The sequence below is a fragment of the Rhinoderma darwinii genome, chromosome 1 (genome assembly GCF_050947455.1).
Source record: "Rhinoderma darwinii isolate aRhiDar2 chromosome 1, aRhiDar2.hap1, whole genome shotgun sequence".
Taxonomy (NCBI): domain Eukaryota; kingdom Metazoa; phylum Chordata; class Amphibia; order Anura; family Rhinodermatidae; genus Rhinoderma; species Rhinoderma darwinii.
In genome coordinates, this window is record NC_134687.1 from 400,019,508 (window position 1) to 400,039,925 (window position 20,418).

The 20,418-nt window shown below is 42.4% G+C and overlaps 1 protein-coding gene across 3 annotated transcripts in view; it reads right to left on the reverse strand.

Moving 5' to 3' along the window:
* SEMA4D (semaphorin 4D) overlaps positions 1-17,635 on the reverse strand; it is a 113,688-nt gene extending 96,053 nt beyond the window's left edge. For 2 of the 3 annotated variants that reach the window (XM_075828851.1, XM_075828852.1), the window contains exon 1: positions 17,337-17,629. The gene's annotated coding sequence lies outside the window, so the exon portion shown is untranslated. Of the gene's footprint in view, positions 1-17,336 lie in introns of all 3 variants that reach the window. The other variant, XM_075828853.1, reaches the window with a different exon arrangement.
* Between the last annotated feature and the right edge of the window lie 2,783 nt (positions 17,636-20,418).

The following is a 20,418-nucleotide window of genomic DNA, read 5'->3' on the forward strand; positions in this document are numbered from 1 at the left end:
AATGTAAGAAAATATGTAAGAGCCAGTTCAAACAGAGTTTTTCTGGCACGGATTTGGACGCGGAAACCGTGTCTGAAAAAAACGTCCAAAACTTTGTATGGGAGCACAGGCTAAGAATGCGGGCCGCTGGCCGTGCCTGCAATCGCAGCCCGTGATTACGGGCACGGACGTGTGCGGGGGGCCTAATACAGTAGCAGCAGAGTGGATGAGATTTGACCAAATCTCATCACACGCTGGGTAAATAAGCAGAAAAAAAACGCTCAAAAATCTGCAGCATGTCACTTGTATTTGTGTAACAGCTGCCTTTTTGTTTTGCGAGTTTTCCCCATTGAATGGGAAGGTAAAACCCGTAACAAATAGATGTTGCGATTATTGCGGCGGAAAAGCTGCGATTCCGATGCAAAAATCGTAACTCCGAAAAAGAAAAAAAATCTTGTACTTACCCAAAATTCTGTGATTCTTCGACCTAGGCTGGCCTCCTAGGATGAAGTTTCATCCCATGTGACTGCTGCAGCCAATCAGAGGCTGCAGCAATCACACGGGATGAAACACAGGAGGCCAGTTGCAGGACATCAGAGGGTAAGTATGTGTGCCCCCCTCCCCCACTTGTTTTCCGCAGCTGACATTCTAGCCGAAGAACTGCACCACCATTTGGTGCGATTTTCCGGCCGGAAAACCGTGCGGCCGCCAGGGCGGATACACTGTGTACCTTTAGTACACTGACATCAACAGCTCTTGTACCCTCTCCTTGACAGTAGACCTGGAGGTATTATTTCTGTAAACATGTAGTTATGCGCCTCTAAACGATGGATCTAGAAGGTTGCTAGGACATTTCCCTGTGTCCCACATCTTTGCACAGCACGACTCAAAAAAATCCCGTTAATTAGCTCTACAGTTTACTAAAAGGAAAACATTTTTACACTGGGCTATAGCAGAGCTGAAAATCACATTATTATCTGCATATGTCAGAGTGATTAACAAAACACGACTGAAGTCAACATGTGTTGTACAATGACAGAGAGGTCTCTTCTCCGAGTATCCGGTATCATTCCAGGCAAATGCCCTCAAGGAGCGACTGCATCATCACATTACCAAATGTAAACAATGGAGAGATTGTATTAGAATTAAGATGTCAACAACTAATGTTGCTCTAGTAATTCTGCACAGTGCGGACTATACCGGGGTCTAGCACAGAAGGGAAACCTTCACAGTACAGGACAAATATACAATCACCTGGAAAACAGCAAGTAAACTACAAGGGTGTATTCAGATGTAGCAGTTGAGGTTAAAGCTGCATTGAAAACTTGCATCCGAAAACCGCGGGCATTTTTTTTACCGCAATTTAACGCGTTTTACAATGCGGTTGAAGAAAAAAACACTATCGCATCAAATCACAGTAAAAACGCTTGCAGTTTTCAGATGCAATTTAACCGCACCTCAACGTCAGAATACACCCTAAGGGCCTGTTCACATAACTGTTGCCCTTCCGTTGAGAGGTTCCGTCGGGTTAACCCCTCAACAGAAAAGCAAACGGAAACTTCTGCTTCCGTTTCCCTCACCATTGATATCAATGGTGATGGAAACTTAGCTAATGGTTTCCGTTTGTCACCGATGCGACAGGGTTCTGTCATTTTGACGGAATCAATAGCGCAGTCGACTGCGCTATTGATTCAGTCAAGAACAACGGAACCCTGTCACATCGGTGACAAACGGAAACCTCCGATGGAACCCCTCAGCGGAAAGCGACGGTGATGTGAATACAGCCTAACACACTTCACTATCAACTAAAATGAAATAGAGATAAAAAATAATTTCTCCAAGATTACAGTGTAAGACCACGTTTGTAGCAGCTACACTTCTATATCAACAGACTACACAACGGACAATTCCCTAATTAACCCCTAGTCGCACGAGTCAGTAGCTATACGTCGTCGTCGTGGTTACTTCTCGCACGAGGACGTATAGTTACCGAGTCGTTCCCGGTGCACACGGTCGGCGACAGTGCTCACCGGGAAGTTAGCTGTCACCGACAGCGGACACTCCACTCTTGCCGGCCAGCGGTCCTTTGCCCCTGATTTCGGCGAATTAACCCCTTAAATGCGGTGATCGGTTGCGATCGCCGCATTTTAGGGGTTTCTAGCATATCGGCAGACCCCGGTCTGAAATCGCGGCGTTTACCGATAGTTAGCATTGCAAACGGAAGCCAAACAATGGCCTCCGTGTCTGCCATGGACGGAAGCCCATCAGGACCAACCTCTGGCTGGTCCGGATAGGCTTCCTGTCAGAGTGACAGGAAGTCACTGTGTCGTTTCCGATGTCGCCGACAGTGTACAATATGTGCATGGGGAACCGGGAGGTCAGCTGTCCCCAACAGCTGACACTCCAGTGTTGCCGATTGGCAGCTCATAGCTGCTGATTTCGGCAAATAACACCTTAAATGTGGCGATCGATTGCTATCGCGGTATTTAGGGGTTTTGTAGCACCGGCAGCCCCCATGAAATTGTGGGGGTTGCTGATGCTTGCGATGGCATCCGGAGGCCAGACAACGGCCCCCAGGTCTGCCATGTATGGAAGCCTATGAGGACCAGCCTCTGGCTGGTCCTCGTAGACTAACTGTCAGAGTGACTGTGACGTCACACTGACAGTTGGAATACATTACACTACCAAGGTAGTGTAATGTATTCTAGCAGCGATCAGAGCTGCAAGTAAAAAAAATAAAGTGTAAAAAGTTTATAAAAATATTTTATAAAAAGGTATTTTTTTCCTATAAGAAGTCATTTATTATTGGGAAAAAATTAAACCGTTAAAAAAAAAAGTACACATATTTGGTATCACCGCTTTCGTAACGACCCAAACTATAAAGTTATTTTTCCCGCACGGTGAACGCCGCAAACAAAATAAATGAAAAACTATGTCAGCATCTCTATTTTTTGGTCACCCCCCTCCCAAGATATAAAATAAAAAAAAAAAAAGTGATCAAAAAGTCACATGTACCTCAAAATAGTACCAATTAAAACTACAACCCGTCGTGCAAAAAACAAGCCCTTACACAGCTTTTTTTACTAAAATATAAAAAAGTTACGGCTCTCAGAATATGGTGACAGAAAATAAATTCTTTTATAGAAAAGTAATTTTATTGTGCAAACGCTGCAAAATATAAAAAAAAAACTATATACATATGGTATCGCCGTAATTGTACCAACCCGCAGAATAAAGTAAAACTTATGTTATTTCGCACGGTGAACGCCGTAAGAAATTAAGAATTTAAAACGCCAAAATCGCTGTTTTTTGGTCATCTTAGCTCTAAAACTATGTAATAAAAAGTGAACAAGAAGTTTGATGTACCATAAAATGGTACTAATAAAAGATACAGGTCGTCCCGCCAAAAATAAGCCCCCAGACCGCTCAAATCGACAAAAAAAGAAAAAAAAGAAGAAGTTATGGCTCTCAGAATGTGATGATACAAAACAAATAGTCTTTTCTTTGTAAAAGTAGTAAAATAGATTTTAAAAAAAATAACCTATATAAATTTGGCATCACCATAATCGTATTGAGACGCAGAATAAAACTAAAGTTGTCGTTTTTACCGCACGGTAAAACACGTAAAAACAAAACCCCAAAAACAATGGAGGAATCAGTTTTTTTCCAATTTCAGCCCGCAAATAATTTTTGTTCAGTTTCCCAGTACATTATATGGTACTTCGAATGGTGTCAATAGAAACTACAACTCCTCCCACAAACAAAAATCCTCACACCACTCCATTCACGGAAAAATAAAAAAAAGTTATGGCTCTTGGAAGGCGGGGAGTGAAAAACGAAAGGGTTAATTAATTTATAATAAACCATTTATGACCACATATGGGGTATTTCCGTACTCAGGAGAAATTGCTTTACAAATGCTGGGTTGCTTTCTCTCTTTTATCCCTTGTGAAAATTAAAAAATGCAACATTTTAGTGGACCAAAATGTTGATATTCATTTTAACGGCCTAATTCCGCTAAATTCTACAAAAAGCTTGTGGGGTCAAAATGCTCACTATACCCCTAGAAAAATCCCTTGATTGGTAGTTTCCAAAATGGGGTCACTTTTGGGGGGTTTCCACAGTTTTGGTCCCTCCAGGGCGTTGCAACCCCAACATGGCACTGAAAAGCAATCCGACAAAATTTGCGCTCCAAAATCCAAAAGGCACACCTTCCCTTCTGAGCCCTGCTGTGAGTCCAAACATCAGCTTATGACCACATATTTTTGCTTTAATCGGGAGAAATTGCTTTACAAATGTTGGCGTGCTTTTACTCCTTTATTCCTTGTAAAAATGAAAAAAATTCTATGTTTTCACAGAAAAAAAAAAAGGTGATTTTCATCTTCACAGACTAATTCTACTAAACTTTGCAAAAAAAACTGTGGGGTCAAAATGCTCACTATACCACTAGAAAAATGCCTCGGGGGGGGGGGGGGTGTTCCAAAATGGGGTCACTTTTGAGGGGTTTTGACTGTTTAGGCACCACAAGACCTCTTCAAACCTCACATGGTACCTAAAATATATTCCTAAAAAAAAAGGAGGCCCCAAAATCCACTAGGTGCTCCTTTGCTTTTTAGGCCTGTGCTTCAGTCCATTAGGGCACTAGGGCCACATGTGGGATATTTCTAAAAACTGCAGAATCTGGGCAATAAATATTGAGTTGCGTTTCTCTGGTAAAATCTTGTGTGTTACAGAATTTTTTTTTATTACAAATGAATTTCAGCAAAAAAAAATGTCATTTATAAATTTCACCTCTACTTTACCTTAATTCCTGTGAAACGCCTAAAGGGTTCAAATACTTTCTGAATGCAGTTTTGAATCATTTGAGGGGTGAAGTTTTCAAAATGGGATGATTTATGGGGACTTTCTAATATATAAGGCCCTCAAAGCCACTTCAGAACTGAACTGGCCCCTGTAAAAATAGCCTTTTGAAACTTTCTTGAAAATATGAGAAATTGCTGCTAAAGTTCTAAGTTTTGTAACGTCCTAGAAAAATTAAAAGGATGTTCAAAAAAACAATGCAAACATAAAGTAGACATATGGGAAATGTTAACTAGTGACTATTTTGTGTGGTATTACCATCTGTTTTACAAGTAGATATATTTAACATTTAAAAAAAATGCACATTTTTGCAAAATTGTTAAAATTTGAAGTTAACAAATAAATATTAAATTGATCTGCCAATTTTTTTTATCTAACATAAAGTACAATATGTCACAAGAAAACAATCTCAGAATCGCTTGGATAGGTTAAAGCATTACAAAGTTATTACCACATAAAGTGACACGTCAGATTTGAAAAAATCATCTGTGTCCACAAGGCCAAAACAGGCTCAGTCCTGAAGGGGTTAAAAGGATATTCCCATATCCTATGGATATGCCATAAACGTCTAACAGGTGTGGGTCCCAGATCTGGTTCCCCCGACCCTGCCTGGTGAAGCGGCCGCTGGCTGTTGCATCCAGATGGAGACTCAGAGAGAGGTGTCTGGGAGTACGAAACAAGCTGAGCTTGCTGTGCTACCCGGCTTCCCTAACTCCCATAGAAGTGAACAGGAGTTACGGAAACTGTGACCTCGGCTGTGTCCGTACTCCCGGCCAACTCTCCAGTCTCTGCCTGGATGCGCCCATATGACCAGACGGGGGTCTTTTTTTTTTTGGTTCACAATATGAAACTAATGTTCTCATGGGCAGTCACAATTTGCAAGTGTTTTAAAGACGCAGCATGCGCTATTGTCATCTGTTTTGCGGATGGAAAATGCCCATTTAAGCCCTACAGAGCGTTCAACAGGAAGATGCATCTATATGTTATGTGTATGTCATCCATAACACATCAGTAGGTCATCAGTACTGCATCCGATTTTCAAAGGGACTCTCTAACGTAACGCAATTTCCTCCCTAGAAGACAGCCCATTACAGGTCAGTAATAGATGCTATATGAGCCATGATATTGAATGCCTTTATAATACATACATTTACAAATATATTTGTGCAAAAGTGGCCTTAGGCTATGATCACACAGAGTTTTTTGACGGGGATACCGCGCCGCAAAACACGTCAAAAACAGCCCGAAAATGCCTCCCATTGATTTCAATGGGAGGCGCTTTTCTCCCGTGAGCGGTAATACCGGCTCGCGGGAGAAAGAAGGGACATGCCCTATCTTCGGGCGTTTACACCTCTGACCTCCCATTGACATCAATGGGAGGCAGAGAAAGCGCATTTCCTTTGTTTTTTTCCCCCCCGGCGCTCAATGGCCGCGGGGAAAAAACGCCACGAAAATCGGCGTGCAGGCAGAGCAATATCTGCCTCAAACTTCCAAACTGAATTTTGAGGCAGATTTTCCGCCTGCAAAAAACTCTGTGTGAACCCAGTCTAAGGCTATGTTCACACGGGGTCTTTTGCCGAGTTTTTTGACGCGGAAACCGCGTCGCAAAACTCGGCAGAAACGGCCCGAGAACGCCTCCCATTGATTTCAATGGGAGGCGTCGGCGTCTTTTTCCCGCGAGCAGTAAAACTGCCTCGCGGGAAAAAGAAGCGACATGCCCTATCTTCGGGCGCTTCCGCCTCCGACCTCCCATTGACTTCAATGGGAGGCTGGAGAAAGCGTGTTTTCTGCCCGCGGCGCTCAATGGCCGCGGGCGAAAAACGGCGCGATAATTGCTATTCACACGGAGTATTTTGGGGGAGGAATATCTGCCTCAAAATTCCGTTTGGAGCTTTGAGGCAGATATTCCTCCCCCAAAATACTCCGTGTGAACATAGCCTAATACTTGGAACCTCCAGAAACATTTACATACATAGGAGATAATAATTTTAGCAGTTTTTTTCTAAGATGTGTTCTTAAAAGCCCCCTGCACTATGTAACGCAGGACAGAGGTGGGAAACTCTCTTTGTAACTGCCCTCCACTCCGGCCAAGAGATGAGGATCCTATACAGGGGACCCCTCTATTCATTTAGAAATCCCTAAAGATATATTCACACGACAGTGAAAAAAAATGTCCATTAACCCCTTAGTGTCTAAGCCTGTTTTGGCCTTCAGGACCAGCCCCATTTTTGCAAATCTGACATGTGTCACTTTATGTGGTAATAACTCCAGAATGCTTTTACCTATCCAAGCGATTCTGGGATTGTTTTCTCGCGACATGTTGTACTTTATGATACTGAAAAAATTTTGTCATTAAATTCAATATTTATTTGTAAGAAACGCCAAGATTTAGAGAAAATTAGCATTTTTCTAAATTTTAATGTATTTACTTGTAAAACAGATAGTAATACCACACAAAATAGTTACTAGTTTATATTTCCCATATGTCTACTTTATGTTTGCGTCGTTTTTTGAACATTCTTTTATTTTTCTAGGACGTTACAAGGCTTAGAACTTTAGCAGCAATTTCTCATATTTTCAAGAAAATTTCAAAAGGCTATTTTTTCAGGGACCAGTTCAGTTCTGAAATGGCTTTGAGGGCCTTATATATTAGAAAGTCACCAGAAGTCACCCCATTTTGAAAACTGCACCCATCAAAGTATTCAAAACAGCATTCACAAAGTATTTTAGCCCTTTAGGCGTTTCACAGGAATTAAAGCAAAGTAGAGGTGAAATTTACAAATTTCATTTTTTTTCTTCAAAAATTCATTTGTAATAAATTTTTTCTGTACCACAGAAGGTTTTAGCCGAGAAATGCAACTCAATATTTATTGCCCAGATTCTGCAGTTTTTAGAAATACCCCACATGTGGCCCTAGTGTGGTAATGGACTGAAACACAGGCCTCAGAAGCAAAGGAGCACCTAGAGGATTTTGGGCCTCTATTTTATTAGAATATATTTTAGGTACCATGTCAGGTGTGAGGAGGCCTTGTGCTGCCAAAACAGTAGAAACACCCCAAAAGTGACCCCATTTTGGAAACTATACCCCTCAAGGAATTTATCTAGGGGTATAGTTAGCATTTTGAACCCACAGTTTTTTTGCTAAATTTATTTGAATTAGTATGTGAAGGTGAAAATCTACCTTTTTTGTGAAAAAATTAGGAAATTGTAAATTTTTACAAGGAATAAAGTAGAAAAAACACCCCAACATATGTAAAGCAATGTCTTCCGATTATAGCAATACCCCATATGTGGTAATAAATTGCTGTTTGGACCCACAGCAGGCCTCAGAAGAGAAGGAGCACCATTTGGATTTTGGATTTCTGATTTTGCTGGAATAGTTTTCAGTGCCGTGTCGCGTTTGCAATGCACTGGAGGGAAGAAAACCGTGGAAACCCCCCAATAGTGACCCCATTTTGGAAACTATACCCCTCAAGGAATTTATCTATGGGTATAGTTAGCATTTTGAACCCACAGTTTTTTTGCTAAATTTATTTGAATTAGTATGTGAAGATGAAAATCTACTTTTTTTCTGAAAAAAGGTAGCCATTTTTAATTTTTACAAGGAATAAAGGAGAAAAAGCGCCCCAACATTTGTAAAACAATTTCTCCTGATTACGTAAATACCCCATATGTGGTAATAAACTACTGTTTGGACCCACACCGGGGCTTAGAAGGGAAGGAGCGCTATTTGGCTTTTGGAGCTCAAATTTAGCTGGAATGTTTTTGGGTGTCATGTCGAATTTGCAAAGCCCCTGAGAGACCGAAACAGTGGAAGCCCCCCAAAAGTAACCCCATTTGGGAAACTACACCACTTAAGGAATCTATCTAGGGGTATAGTGAGCATTTAGGCCCCACACGTCTTTTGCAGAATTTATTAGAATTAGGCCGTGAAAATTAATATCAACATTATTTCCACAAAAATGTTGAATTTTTTCAATTTCACAAAGGATAAAGGGGGAAAAAGCTGCCCAACGTTTGTAAAGCAATTTCTCCCGAGTACGGCTATATCCCACATGTGGTCATAAATGTTTTTTCATTAGAAAGTAATTAACCCTTTACGAACTGATTCATGTTTTGCTTTTTCGTTTTTCCTCCCCGCTTTCCAAGAGCCACTACTTTTTTATTTTTCTGTCAATAGAGCGGTGTGGGGGCTTATTTTTTGCGGGACGAGCTGTCGTTTTTATTGGTACCATTTTTTGGTACGATGCCATATCGGTGGACATAAATGGCTGTTTGGGCATGCTGTATGGCTCAGAAGGGAGGGACGCCATTTGGCTTTTGGAGCGTATATTTTGCTTGGTAGTAGCTCTGGCGTTTTGCTGGTATTTCAGTTTATAATGTGGGGGCACATGTAATCTGTGCGGAGTACATCAGGGGCATAATAAGAGGGTATAATAATGGGGTAAATAAATAATAATCCACAGATATGTGGCCGGTGTCGCACTGATAAATGGTGCCCGATCTTATCCACTTTTGGAACACTCTGCACATTTTGCATCGCCATAATCTGAGAGCCGGAACTTTTTTTATTTTTTCACCACCGGAGCTGCGTGAGGGCTTATTTGTTGCGGGACAATCTGTAATTTTCATTGGTACCCTTTTGGGGTACATGCGATTTTGTTGATCACTTTTTATTCAATTTTTCGGCAAGCCAGGTGACCAAAAACCATCAATTCTGACAATGATTTTTATTTATTTTTGACGGCGTTTACCCTGGGCTATAAATGACTATTATACTTTATTCTGCGGGTCGGTACGATTACGGCGATACCATTTGTATATACGTTTTTTTATGTTTTGCAGCGTTTGAGCAATAAAATAACTTATTTAGAAAATAATGTATTTTCTGTGTCACCATATTCTGAGAGCCATAACTTTTTTATTTTTCAGTCAAAAAAGCTGTGTAAGGGCTTGTTTTTTGCGGGACGGGATGTAGTTTGTATCTGTACTATTTTGGCGTACATGCGACTTTTTGATCACTTTTTATTACATATTTTGTGAGGGGTGGTGACCAAAAAAGTGATTCTGGCATTGTTTTTCGTTTATTTTTTTTGCGGCGTTCACTGTGCGGGAAAAATAATATTATAGTTTTATAGTTGGGGTCGTTACGAACGCGGTGATACCAAATATGTGTACTTTTTTTTTACGTGTTCATTTTTTTTCCTATAATGAAAGACTTATTATAGGGAAAAAAGCAGTTCTTGTTTATATCACTTATAACTTTTATTTTTACACTTTTTTTAAAACATTTTTATTCTTTTTTTTACTTTTTTCACTTGTCCCACTAGGGGATACTTAGACTTGCAGCTCTGATCGCTGCTGGAATACATTACACTACACACGTAGTGTAATGCATTTAAACTGTCATTGTGACGTGACAGTCACACTGACAGGAAGCCTACGACGACCACCCTCGGTGTGGTCCTCATAGGCTTCTGTACATGGCAACCCGGAAGCCATTGTCTGGCGTCCGGTTGCCATGGGTACCATCGCCAGCCCCCGTGATTTCACATGGGGGCTGCCGATCGGCGCTAAAGACCTTAATTGTGACGTTCAAAATCGAGCGCCGCAATTAAGGGGTTAACTGCCGATATCAGCGGCGACAGGCCGCTGATCGGCAACGGGGAGAGCAGGGCTGACACCCTGCACAGTTAACCGCCGCTGCGGTGTAGCGCCGCGCGGCGGTTAACTGTCAAAGCACTGACGTAACTGTACGTCAAGGTGCGCGAACTTACTGCTCACCATGACGTACAGTTACGTCATGGTGCGTTAAGGGGTTAAAAACTGATCAACTGTCAGTTTTTCATGGCCATTTTGCATCAGTGTGTCTCTAAATTTTCATCCATTTCCAGTCCATCTGTCCGTTTGACATCCATTTTACATTAGATTTTCATGGCCGTTAAAGAAACTGATGAATTTCATTTGTCAGGCTTTTTTTGTCCCAGCCCCCTGAAAACACCCAAAGGAAGGTCACATGTTCACCTAGACACTATTTACAGCCTCCCTGTATATGATGCCACACAGCCTCCCTGTATATGATGCCACACAGCCTCACTAGATGCCACACAGACGCCCTATATATGCCACACAGCCTCACTAGATGCCACACAGCCTCACTGTAGATGCACACAGACCCCCTGTAGATGACGCCACACAGACCCCCTGTAGATGACGCCACACAGACCCCCTGTAGATGACGCCACACAGACCCCCTGTAGATGACGCCACACAGCCCGACATGAATGCCCTACATACTCACCGCTGCAGCGCTGTCTTCAGGTAAGGCCTCTCGTCTTCACAGGATCTGCGGCGACGCGATGACACATACTCAAGATGCAGCGCTGTCTCCGGTGGTCTGGTCGCTAGTCTCACGGGATCTGCGAAGGCGGAGCGATGACGCCATCGCGACGCCTTCGGAGAACCCGTGAGACTAGCGACCAGACCAGAAGAAGTCGGCACTGCATCTGTGAGTATGTGTTGTCGCACCGCCAATAGCCTGCAAATCCCCATGTCACAGATCCGTTTTTAACGGTTGTTACATGTATTGACAGCCGTTAAAAACTGATCCATTAACTTTATGGGGGCCGTCAGGCCGTTAAAACGGCCAAAAATATGACATGTCCTATTTTTTGACGGCCATTATTCACAGGCCATTAAAAAAACGGCTGTGTGAATACACCCATAGAACATCATTGTTCTGAAAACGGCCGTGTGATGGCCGTTAAAAGGACGGCCATCACACGGCCGTTTTTCACTGTCGTGTGAATAAGGCCTAATATGGAAATACGTTTTCTAAACTGAACAACCTGTTTAAAAATGCAGAGAAGTTGTAAAATGAAGGAACACTTATTTGTGTGTAAAATATACCGGCCGCTGTACAGGCCTATGTTATTTACGCACATCCACCTGCTGAATTGAAATCCAGTAGTTAGGAGATTGTTAGCATTTCTCCCATTTTTGGAGTTTGTGGGTTAAATTCCAACTTGAGCAAAGCCAGCGCATTCTGTGTGACATAATGGAATCACCCGGGACAAACAGTCCTGACAAGTTTACAATGGCACAGGTCCAAAATACTAACCTCCGCTGGACATCGAGCAGGTGCGGAGCTGCAATTCAATCTTAGTACCAAACTCAGTCCACAGCGAAAGCACAAAAAAAAAAAAAAAAAAAAAAAAAGAATCTGGAAAAGATCTCAGCATCTGGAAAAGGGAAAAGCTCGTTCATCAGCTGATCTGCTGTTTATGCGGTCAATAAAATGGACAGCACATCTTGTGTAAACAGAAAGATGTGCTGCTGACATGATGGAAACGTATAGGAACGAGCGATGGTAATAACGATCATTCGTCCCCACGCGTAACCGATCATTGCTCCTTGTGAAAGACGCAAACGAGCACGATCTAACTCGTTGATCGGCGCTCGTTTTCACAGTCCATATCAGGCCATGTAAAAGGACCTTAAGGCTTTGTTCACATTTGAGTTGGTCATTTCCGTTATTCTGTTCTGTCATAGGAGCAGAACAATGAAGATTACGGCAGTAAAGGATTTGCCACGTGACAAACACGACCGGTACCCGACAGAACCCGTTCACTTTAATGGATTCCGTCAAGTTTCCATCACGATTTCTGTCATTTTGCTAGCCAAAATAACGCTGCGCTATTTTGGCCAAGATTTTTGAAGGAGCCTCACAAGGAGCACACAGCCTCACAAGCGCATTTTGACTTACAGGAGCGGACTCAGAGCTGGTTCCTCTTTAAACTCTTTGCGCACCCTGACGTGCCATTACGTCCATGTGCGGGGGTTGATGTTTGGAGCGCGCTCCATATGCTGCGGGTGTCGGCTGTATTTTACAGCGTACACCCAGGACTAACAGCAAGGAGCAGTGATCGCGCTGTTCCTGGCCATTTAACCCCTCAAATGCTGCGGTCAATCACAGGATCTGAGGCTTTGAAAAGAGGGGGGCTGTCCCCTCCAACAGCTCATCACCCCCCCCTGCAGTGAGATCGGGGGGGTGACGACTGTAAAAATTACGATATACTGCAATTCGTTAGTATTGCAGTATATTGTAACAGCAATCTAAGGCTATGTTCACACAGGGTATTTTGGCGAGTTTTTTGACGCGGAAACCGCGTCGCAAAACTCGGCAAAAACGGCCCGAAAATGCCTCTCATTGATTTCAATAGGAGGCGTCGGCGTCTTTTTCCCGCGAGCAGTAAAACTGCCTCGCGGGAAAAAGAAGCGGCATGCCCTATCTTCGGGCGCTTCCGCCTCTGACCTCCCATTGACTTCAATGGGAGGCAGAGAAAGCGTATTTCGCGCTGTTTTATGCCCGCGGCGCTCAATGGCCGCGGGCGAAAAACGGCGCGAAAATCGGCGTGCAGGGAGAGGAAAATCTGCCTCAAAGTTCCAAACGGAATTTTGAGGCAGATATTCCTCCCCCAAAATACTCCGTGTGAACATAGCCTAACGATCGCTGGTTCAAGTCCCCTAGGGAATCTAATAAAGTGTGAAAAAAAGAAGTGAAAAAATAAATATATAAAAAGTAATGTAAAAAATAAAAAAAGTAAACAAAATTGGTATCGCTGTGTCCGTAAAAGTCTGAACTATTACAATATAGTGTTATTTAACGCGCACGGTGAACGCTGTAAAAAAAAAAATATATATATATATATATATACACACAAAACGCCAAAATCGCTGTTTTTTGGTCAACGTCGCTCTAAAAATTTTGAAGTGATCAAAAAGTTCTGCGTACCAAAAAATGGTACCGATAAAAACTACAGCTTGTCCCACAAAAAATAAGCTCTAATCGCTCAAATCGGTGAAAAAAAGTTATGGCTCTCAGAATGTGGCGACACAAAACATTCTTTTTTTATCAATAAAAGTAGTAAAATATAAAAAAAAAAAAAACCTATATAAATATATCACCGTAATCATATTGAGCCACAGAAGATAAGTTGCCGTTTTTATCGCACGGTGAAAGCCGTAAAATCGAAACCCAAAAAACAATTGAGGAATCGCAGTTTTTTCCAACTTCTGCCCGCAAAGAATTTTTTTTTTGTCTCCCAGCACATTATATGGAACTATAAATGGTACCAAAAGAAACTACAACTCATAAGCCCTCACACCGCTCTATTGACAGAAAAATATAAAAGTTATGGCTGTTGGAATGCGGGGAGAGAAAAACGAAAATCAAAAAAATGGCTTCGTCCCGAAGGGGTCAGGAAGGGCGCTTAGTTTGTTCAAACGTTGTATTTTTGTCTTACAAGAGTGGCGCTAATGTTTTGCATGTCAGATATGACCCAGCTGTTTTATAAAAAAGATGTATTACAGACATCATAAATATTTACAATTTTTCACGTCAAAGGAAAAGGTTTTCGCTTTGGCTTGCTACAAGATATTTTCCCATTTTTCAGTTACTCCTAACAGACGGCTCAGTTTTCTTAACAACACGCGGCGAGAAACAGTTTCATATGTGCTAAATGTTCTGTAATATCACACTCACTTGTAAGGGTAGAGGGCCTTCAGGGAGAAAGCCTCGCCACCTTCAAAAAACAACCAATATACTACTAAGGCCGGATTCACACGAGCGCGTTCAGTCCGTGATATAGGGTCCGCAGCATTTCCCGGACTGAGCACACTGCAGGGGAGCCGGGCTCCTATAGTCATAGTTATGTACGACACTAGAAGTCGCTGCCTCTCCGCAGAACTACTGTCCCGTACTGTTTTCCCGCAGCGAGGCAGCGACTTCTAGCGTCATACATAACTATAGGAGCCCGGCTCCCTGCAGTGTGCTTAGTCCGGGAAATGCGGCCGACCTGCGGACCCTATATCACAGACTGAACGTGCTCGTGTGAATCCGGCCTTATGTTCAGACCTTGTGGAATTGCTGCAGACTTGGGGCTTTTCCACACGTAACTGAATTGCTGCAGAAAATTTCTACAGGAATTCCGCAGAAAGTAGCAGAAATTCAGCTGCGGAAAAACGGCACCATCATCTGCAGAAAACGGTGTGTATTTTGCTGCGTTTTTCACAATGCTGGGAGATGGAGACATCGCAGCAACTCAGTCCACTTTCAGCAGCAGGACTTTCTGTTCCCGGACATGCTGCTGTCCGAAAAATACGCAACGCAGTTTCATTTCTGGTCGGAAATTTTACGCAGCGTGTGGATGAGACTTGTTAAATCTCACCCACTTTGCTGCTACTGTATTCCAATGAGTATTTTTCCGTCCACAAGGACAAGCCCTTGTGGTGCGGATTCAGCACTGCACATCCACCGTCATTTACAGTACAATACATGTCAATGGGGCATTCTCAACCTCATCCATATGTAGCAGAAAAAAACCTATGCAAAAAGGTTATCAAATCTACAGCACGATCATTATGTTATGGAAAATACGCTAATGTTATGATTTTCAATACATAGGGTCAAATCCACGGCAAGACTTTTGAGGCGGTCCTTCGCCACACCTGACGCCGCCATTCTCCATTTCCCCCCACGTCTCAGGGTATGTTATCATTATATCTATTGTGCCACCTTGTCTAAGATATTTACGATACCGTGTTTTTGTCACAATTCCATATATGCCAGCGTATTTTACACGGTGATTCTGCGATTTCCGTTCTGCATATAGGATAGTAGTGGGGATATTCAGTGTGAATTGGCATCCGATGGTGGGTCGTTCTGTTGACCGCCAGGTATTTACCATCTTACCTAGCCTGTTTTTCTCTCCGTGTATACTTCTTTTAACGCGCTCTTGTTTTTTTGATAATAGGAATTGGTTTTAATTTATATCTAATAAACATTTTCTACTTTTGCAATATGTATGAATTATTCTATTGGGTGCGATGTTCCCTTTGCGTTTGCATATAGGCGTGTTACACAGCGACTTTTTTTTAAATCCAGTCCCTGTCCAGTACTCCACGTGCCCCTGTATGGGGTCTGTATGGAGAGCCATGTAATACGGCATGTGATGGAGCATAAAATCGGATGCACACACGCTTAGTGTTCTGATCTAGAGAAATTCCACGTAGAACAGTCCAAACACACATGAAATGATGGGAATGGTTCTCCGTTATAATTTCTTCTCAGTGTTCCATTTATCGCTCATGTTCATGACCACTCATCTGATGGCTATGACAGTAGGATTTATCAATAACTTTCACCGGAGTTGGATACTTGTTTCTACCAATGGATCAAATAACTACTGCTTTGAGCAAATAGATGCAACCGTTATCGATAAGTATAGTCCTTTCCAGTCTAATCATTACATCAGGAGCCAACCCCCACCCCAATGGCAAAAGACGTAGTGCAGTCGGAAGCGGGACACTTGTCTGCAGCACGCCATCATTCCATTAACCAATTAGCTGTCAGAGCCAGGAAGGTCAGCATATAGCAGCAGAATTAGATCGGCCATAATAACCCTCCACCCAGAGAATACATTACACATTGCCCCCTTCCTGCAGGGTCAGGCTGGTAACATTGACTAGTGGAGGGAGCTGATGGATAGTGGGGAGGGGGGAGTCCCACACTACAATAGAAAGGAGGGAGGGGACAATGACATCTAATAGATAAGCAAATGGAGTCAGGTGGGCGAGCGGGGGTTATTCCACCCCTCTGACTCATTTCAAATAAAAAGGAGTAGAAGAAATCAGGGCAAATGCAACATAACATGCAATGATTTACTTCTCCCCATAAATGTATATATAGTACAGTATACTGTACAGTTCCTTATTACACTACCATTTACAAGCACATTTTACTGAAACTCTCATAGAAAATTGTATTATATTTAGAAGCAGTTTGACATTACTTTGAGACACGAAGGCTAAAATGAATGTGAGCTACTGTTCTCTGATATCAGCCACTTCAGGCTGAGCAGAAGACGACCGACAGGTCCAGAATCTCTGTTATCACTATTACTTTATCTCACATATATTTATAAAACACGAGTGAATGATATTGGCAGCTTTCCTTTCATACACTGTAGGTTTATGCAAGAATTAAAGCGACGGTCTTCAAGGTACAAGCACGTTACCACAGGTTACATTCAAGACAATACTACTACGGTAAATGGCGGTTTGTTGTTTTTTTTTTTTTTCTCCTCACAGATAAACGGTTGAAGCCCATCAGCTAATTTACACACGGGGCAACCTGCAGTCACGTGATTTACTGCACCATGCGCCAATGTCGCGTTTTAAGACCACGGTCGCAGCACACTCAACGTGCAATTGTTTTCTGAGGTAAAAATCGGCTTCTAGAACAATTGTATGAAAAGCAATGAACGCACCATGCTCTGCCCGCACTACTTGTGCACTTTACAACCTGGCAAAAGGAATTCGCCCTTTCCACCCCAGTCACAAACCTACATCCCACAAACGGCTGCGATATCTGTGGAAAGTGCTGAGGAAGTCGGGGGGAGGTCACCGAAGACAAGCAGTACACATCAGCCTCTTACCTGTTCCTAGACACGGCGATATCCACGGCTGGGAAGTTCTCCGAGCTGTGCTGGGTTGCAGTATGGCGGAGTAGAGGGAGCACAGTTCATCACCAGCAGCAACTCCAGCGAGAAGGAGGGGGCTGTCACACGGGGGGATGGGAGGTAATTGGAGCTTGGGAGGAGGAAAATGATCAAGAAAGCTCTGACAATCCTATACTATCCGGCAGATCTCCTACTGGAATGTTTTCCCTTGGGGTCATTAGCTAATCGTTATTGTTTTATTCATAATTATTGCTGTTATTTTCTAACGATGTTTTTTTCATATAATTATCAGAAGTATATAATTTAGAAAATACTAACGAGCTTTATGTATAAGGACAAGGGGAGACAAAAATACAGTGGTTTTCTATAAAACAACCAATGAGCTCATTGCTTTCATTTTCCCAACTGTTGTTGAAAATGAGAGCTGGAATCTGATTGGTTGCTCTAGGGAACCTGCTTAACTTTTTAATGTAACTGGTCTCCCTTTAGGATATGGTCACACTTGGCGGATTAGCTGCTGATTTTCCGCTACAGATTTAGTTGCGGAAAATCCTCAAATGATTACGGGAGCAGGAAAGTGGATGATATTTGAACTGTTCACTCGCTGCAAAAAAAACTCAGTCGGGAAAGTGTTCATAAATTGACCTGCAGTGTGTCTTTCTTTTTTTTTAAATCCGCAGCATTTCAATTTATTTTGCGGAATTTCTGCACTTTTGTTGCAGGTTTTCACCATGGAATTCAATTGGGACGTAAAACCCGCAACAAACAACAAATGTTGCGATTTTTAGGGGGAAAAGCTGCGACAAATATCACAGATCAAAAAAAAAAACTTTTTTTTTTAAAATTTATTTTAAAAAGCCAATGCTTACCCGTTGTCATAGCAACATGTTTCTCTGTTTTCCATGTTTTCCTGGGATGACCGTTCATCCTAGGTGACTACTTCTGAGGTCACATGGCCTGCAGTGTCAGAATAGGAGGCCAGGCTGCACGGAGAACAGAGGGTTGCGTCGCTGAGCCAAGTATTGTTTTTCTTGCGAATTCTGTTTTACGCAGCGGAGATTACGCCCATAAGTCTGCACCACAATGTGGTGCGATTTTTCAGCCGGAATTCCCTTCGGGTTCTAGGATGGATATGCTGCGTATTTTTACCCGTGTGAACATACCCTTACTAGTTTGTCCACCTTAGACATTTATGGCATACCCATATTATATTCCATAAATGTCTGGTCTCACCTCCACAATCCCTACCAATCAAAAGAACGTGAGTCCCCCGACCCCTGTTCTTTAAGGTAAGGCAGCCGTATCATGAGAGAGAGGGACATAACCTGCCTGGTAATCCACCTCCCCAGCCAGTATTAATATTGAAAGGCCAGGGCCCGTGGATATGCCATAAATATATTAGGAATACCCCTTTAAATGATAACATTGTGGCTACCTGCTGCCCCCTCTAGATGGAGCTTAGTAGTACAATGTATAATCCGTATACAGTAAGTTCCTCCTAGTGGTGGATGCAGGAAGACAGGATTTTATCTGGTAACTTTACAACTCTGCAGGGGATTTGGAGCTCTGTATCAGAAAAACCTCAATAAAAATATATTTAAATAAACGATATAAAAAAAGTATGGGCACAGAATTTAAATTAAAAAATTGTGTTCAAAGGTGGACATAGTAGACGTAGGGACTCAGTGTGCCACACGACACAGCTCTGCCATGTGCATGAGGCCTTTAAAATCGTAGCAAACCCTCAGCTGTGAGACGTACTAGGCTGTATTCGGGTCCCACCGCAAAATCCGCTGCAGAATTATTCCTGCCGTCAGCAGGCAGATTCCTACTCCCATTTACTTCAATGGGAGGTTTGGGCGGAATCCGCCTGAAGATCGGGCAGGACGAAAATCAGCTGGCTGGAAAAAGCAGCATCTGCCTCCCATTGAAATGAATGGGAGGCAGAATTTTGCGGCGGATTCCTCTGTGTGAACGTAGCCTTAGACTTCGGCAGGTTTTCAGCCTAATAAACAAGAAAGTTACCATTCACTGACTGCAAACAGATATCTCTATATACATGAAAACCTCTAATATTTTTATAAAATGAAAACTTTTGTGTGTGGATATTGTACACGAGAGTAGCAAATTCTAAGAAAATAACCGTGAGAACTAAAAAGAAGGGAGAACGGAAAATGTGTCAGTAATGGAGGAATGATGAAAGAGGAAGGAGCCCTAGAAAAGACCATGCCATATAGAGCGGTGTACCCATCAAGGTCTCCAGTCACACCCAGATCTAGCATGCTTTCCCCGAAAAACTCATGTTCTTAGAATACAGGAAGTGTGTACTCAAAAGATTCTAAATGAAATATTGTTCTTATTTCACACATTCTCCTCAAACCACTTAAGCCAGTCAGAAACCGTAAAATATACTGTATTTACCGTGTATTATTTTATTAAAAAAAATTATTTTGTTTTGGATTTAAAAAAAATTAAAGATATATAGGAAAAAATGCGTAAAAAAACGGCCGTCAAAAAGAAGTGCAGGACACTTCTTGGGATGTTTTTGGAAAAATCGCGAGTGGCTTCAAAAACGTCTGAAAATCAGGAGCTGTTTTCCCTTGAAATCAGCTCCGTATTTTCAGACGTTTTTGACTCAGCGTGTGAACATAGCCTTATGTGACAACTGACCAGTCACTCATTTGACCACTACTGAGCAATAGTGAATATGATTGGTGAAAGCCTGTGGCCATACACATTAGCTGTCTGACAAACACTTGTTCAGTTATCTCATTCATAAACATGCACGCCACTTGGCCCAGCCCAGCATGTATGTTTATTTCAATGTGGTGAGGGGAATAAGATGCTGTCAGACACCTAAGAGTAGCTTATCTGCCATTGGAACAAAAGATTGTGCATGTTAACCCGTTAGTAACCGCCCATAGGTGTTTTTACAGCGGCCACTAACCGGCTTTATTCCGATGTAATAGCCTTTTTACGGCGTTTCATCGGCATAAATAAACAGAGCAGGGAGCCGTTAAATCTCCCTGCTCTCGGCTACTGGAGGTGTCTCTCCCTG